This window comes from Sphaeramia orbicularis, chromosome 19 (genome assembly GCF_902148855.1).
Source record: "Sphaeramia orbicularis chromosome 19, fSphaOr1.1, whole genome shotgun sequence".
NCBI lineage: Eukaryota > Metazoa > Chordata > Actinopteri > Kurtiformes > Apogonidae > Sphaeramia > Sphaeramia orbicularis.
The window spans coordinates 34,897,090-34,901,830 of NC_043975.1; positions in this window are offsets into that span (position 1 = coordinate 34,897,090).

The following is a 4,741-nucleotide window of genomic DNA, read 5'->3' on the forward strand; positions in this document are numbered from 1 at the left end:
AAATAAAAATGTACAAAGAAAAATATATGGTGAGTTTAGAGAGACAATCACGATACAATACATGACAAACTCTGAAGCCGAAACTGAAGCACTGTGGTACTGTTTATCTTTCAAATGTTCATTGTCCACTGTTTAACTGTTTGCAGCCCTTTCATAATTCATAGTTTGAGTTATTGTTTGTTCAGTATTATCAGCCTTGTAAATACAAGCTGGACTGACTGTACATATCCTGACCAAGGAAAATAAAATGCTCACTTTGTGCAGTAATCTACACCTGGCTTTTCTGCCTCCGTCCATAATAATATACATTATATAGACTAAATTCAGTCTAAAATTAACGTTTATTTGCAACATAATATGGCAAACTATTACATGATCAAAAACAAATTAATTTTAGCAAAAAAAAAAAAAAGAGTCTCTGTTTGGAAGGTCTTGGGTCACTTGAAATTTGTGATGTTAAAATGGGGTCACGAGCCAAAAAAGGTTGGGAACTACTGGTTTAAGCTATTGCTTTATAATGTCATTCAGTACTCTAAGTACTTTTTTCCATCCACGTTTCATCCCACAGTATGGAGAAAAATAATGCCCACCCTCTGATCTTTTGTTCAACCACCTTATTCACACGCCACCTTATTTTTTCAGCTACACTGTGTAATATTTGTTGTGTTTTTTGGAATATTTATTTTGAAGTTAATATATGAAATGTAATTCAACTGCTGCATCCTTCAATTAAGATATTTACTGTTTTTGGTAGAGTTGCACAAATAAATGTTGCATTTTGATAAAAGTGCAAAAATGGCCTTTAAGGTTTAGGGCATGGAGAGTTATTCCAAATGTGCTCTTTCAAATGGCAAATATGTCATGAATGCACCATTTAAAAAGGACTGTACTAGTTTGATAATATCTAGATTATCATCATGAGACCCTTACAGCAAGTTGAATTTGAAAGAACCACAAGGAAGAGATGTTCTCCCTTTCTAAACACCTAAAATGATCCAGCACAAAGAAAAGAAAACACCCTGAACTACAGGGCTTCTGCAACATGTTTGTTTGAAATCACCTTTTGTGTGAGCTGAGTCTTTGTGACAGGAGCCTGAATGCACCACACAAACAGGACAAAGGAAAGTTCATTAAGGATGTGAACAAAAGGAAAATGTGTCATGAAAGGTGCCTTCTCATTCACACAACTCAGAAGAGATGAAGATATATTACAGAGAAAATAACTGTGTCATGTTGTGATGATATACATGTTGCAATATATTAGGAAAGGTGTTTCTTTAGAAGTGTAATTTCAAGATGTAAGCCATAGCTATTTACATTGTGTTTTATATTTCATATTTATGTGCACTGCATGTTGTTAAATAAACCAAATATAGACTGACTATGTTGTAGACAGAGGTGGTTATCTATACTTTACTGGAGTAATGATTTTTCAGCCGACTTTTTACTTCTACTCCTTACATTTTCAGGCAATTATCTGTACTTTCTGATCCTTACATTCTAAAAATAGCCTCATTACTCCTATTTTATTTCGGCTTGTTTTCATTCCAGCTTGTCATCATTCAAATTTTAAAAAAACTATTCAGATGAATATTGCCGATAGAGTGAATTTGATTGTGGTAGAATGAGAAGTATAAACGTATACCATTCTGACATCCTTCTGGTTTGTACACGATCCATCGCACCTGCACATGACACAAATCACATTACACTCCAGCAAGGTCATAGCAAACGTATGTATCCTAGTATTGAGATGTCTGTGGTGGCAGAGACTCAAGACAACTCCAGCCAAATGTTCCAACCACTCTACTGTACATAGACAACCATACATGGGTAATTGTTACTAAGCCTGCCGTAGGTTTCTTGTCCAGTTTTGTTCTCTTACATCCGTTGCCCTCACAGATTCCAACAGCTAAGCTTGGATGTACATTTACTTTCCAATTAAGGTTATTGGTAACATGCCTCTGAAGTTTGACTTTTTGCACCATTCTAATACTTATTTTTAACTACTCATCATATCTTCCACTCCATGAAAGACATGTTAATGCTCAGTCATACACATATATGGTTCTTTAATACATATGCATTGGGCTAAAATGCGTTCATTTTCAATGAGCATATATGCAGCTGAAACAGGTAGCCTATTACATCCCAAATTTTTCAATATTAACATTTTAATATAATATTACAGTCATTATGGCCTTTAGAAAAATGTTTTTTGGGGAGGTGGGGTAGTGTACTATAGGCCCCTATGGTGCAGCCTAAGCTTTTGTCTTAATGCCCCCCCCCCCCCCCCCCCCCCTTACATTTACTTTTATACTTTACGTAGTTTTGAAACCAGTACTTTTACACTTCTACTTGAGTAAAAAGTTTGAGTTGATACTTCAATTTCTACAGAAGTCTTTTTAAACCCTAGCATCTATACTTCTACCTGAGTAATGAATGTGAATACTATTGACACCTCTAGTTGTAGTTGATGAAACACTTTTTTTCTCCTTTTTTTTTTCTTCCATTTGAACTACATTTAGCTGTGAAAAAGGAGTATGTTTCTACTTTAGCTTGGTTGAAAAAGGACCGGAACCCTTTCCAGACAATTACATGTTCTTTCACATCTACAACCCAATCTGTGTCTCGCAAAACTGGTTTAAAGAGTAAATGGATGTACTAAGAAGAGTTTATTTATTGTGCAGATTTTGAGCTTGTGTTGAGATTTTCCTGGTTACTTGTAGACTGAAAATGCAAAACACACTGGAGCTCCTCAGTGTCAGATTTTATTTACCTCTCGTTGGTTTTGCACTGACAGGTTGATTAGACATGTTTGAAGCTTGTGTTTTGTTAATCTGAGTATGAAGATCTTATTTTTCTTCGCCTTTTATTGAAATTGGATAAAGCGTTGTTACAGCGCTAAGATGTAATAGTTAGTGTGTAGAAATACAAAACATGCAACATACATTTTAGCAATATATTTTGTCATGATCCCCCTCTAACAGAAGCAACAAATCCAATAATGCCCTCCCATGTATTTGTACATACTGTAATATGCTGCATTATCACAGTGTTTGTATGATTGTATGGTTTTTATAGTGTTTCCCTCTTTAGTGCCTAACTCAACACAGATATATAAGCATCTGTGTAGCTGTAATTACCCTTTCTATTGTCTATTATATTTTTATTATTATGGTGGTGGTGGAGGACATGTGTGGCAAGAGAGAGATGGAGGATGAAGTTGGGGGACAACGCCACCTGGGGAATTGCACCCCAGGAAATTAGTAGGAGGCTCACAGGTTCGACTTAGAAACAATACCACAGGGGCACAGACGGTTTACAATTAAAACAATTTATTGAACAAAATAATTATTAAAAAGACTGCTATTAAAAAAAACGAGTAATTAAAAAGCTAGCACGTGGCCCATACGGGTGAACAGGGCCGGGGCTTACCACTATGGCAGGGATCCAACAAAATATAAAAGAAGGGAACCGCAAACCAACACCCGTGAACTGCACACCAACAAAACTGGAAGCTTTGTGAAGAAAATTCCACCACCAGGGATCACGCTGCCACCCTAGGCCCACAGCACCTGTTCAAAAGAGAAGAGAGAACAATTAAAAAAAAAAGAAGGCCACGTGCTGCCCCCAACCCCACAACTAAGGTAAAGAAAAAAAACAATTAATCAAACTATAATACAGAAAATTAAACAAAACACAACAACAACTAAGAACAGACAAACACTAAACCAAAAAGAAAAAAATATAAACTAGAAATTCAACTAACACAAAACTTAATAAACAAATGTTACTAAACAAAAAATGTAGTATAATAAACAAATTAACCATACAAAAGAGAAAGGAACACAATAAACCAGGGTTCAATGAAACACAATATAACAAATGGAATACATACAGTTATAATAAAAACACAACCCAATAATACGCTAACACAAAACAAATAAAGATAATGTAACAAAAGATTCAATGGAACTAATTCAATATAACACAAACAAACGAACAAACGAACAAACAAACACACTTAACACAACGGAATACAAATCAACCAAATGAAAAAAAAAAGGAAACGCCGAAGAGGGGGGGGTGGCGCATCCGTGTCGCTCCACACAGGGATGCGAGATTAAAATAAAATCATAAAATCAGTCAAAACAGCCAGAACAGCAGTGCTTCGGAGGGTGAAGGAAATGGCGGTGGTGGACTCTGGGAATGTCCGCCGGCTCCACAGTCACGTTACGTGCAGAGTGGAACTCTTTTCCTTAAACCCGGCTTCACCACACGGTGTACACACACCCGATGAAACGCCAACAAGGAAACACGCTTCCACACGCTGTTCAGGAAATCAGTTGCACTTCTCAGCCTTGCCGACCAGCCACCAGCGTTGCACTGGATTTAAAAAAAAGAAACGCCACACAGCCAACGCTGCTGCTGATGAGGAAGAGCGAAAGGGGAGAGAGTAGTTTCACCTGCGTATATATACGGCAGGTAGCGCCTCCCTTCAATCAATGCCGATTTGGCACACGGGGGGAAGGGAGGAGCAAATCCTCCTGCCACATCTACCCCAACTTTTTGCATCGTCGTCCCGACGATAAATAAACCTGTCCTAACTAGCACCAGGGTCTAAAAATGGCAGATTGAGAACCTGACACACAACTTTGGATCCCTGTGGCTGCCGCATCTTTATGACCAGCAGACCGTGGAAGGTGGTGAACATTGGAATGGTGGCCAGCTGTTGAAC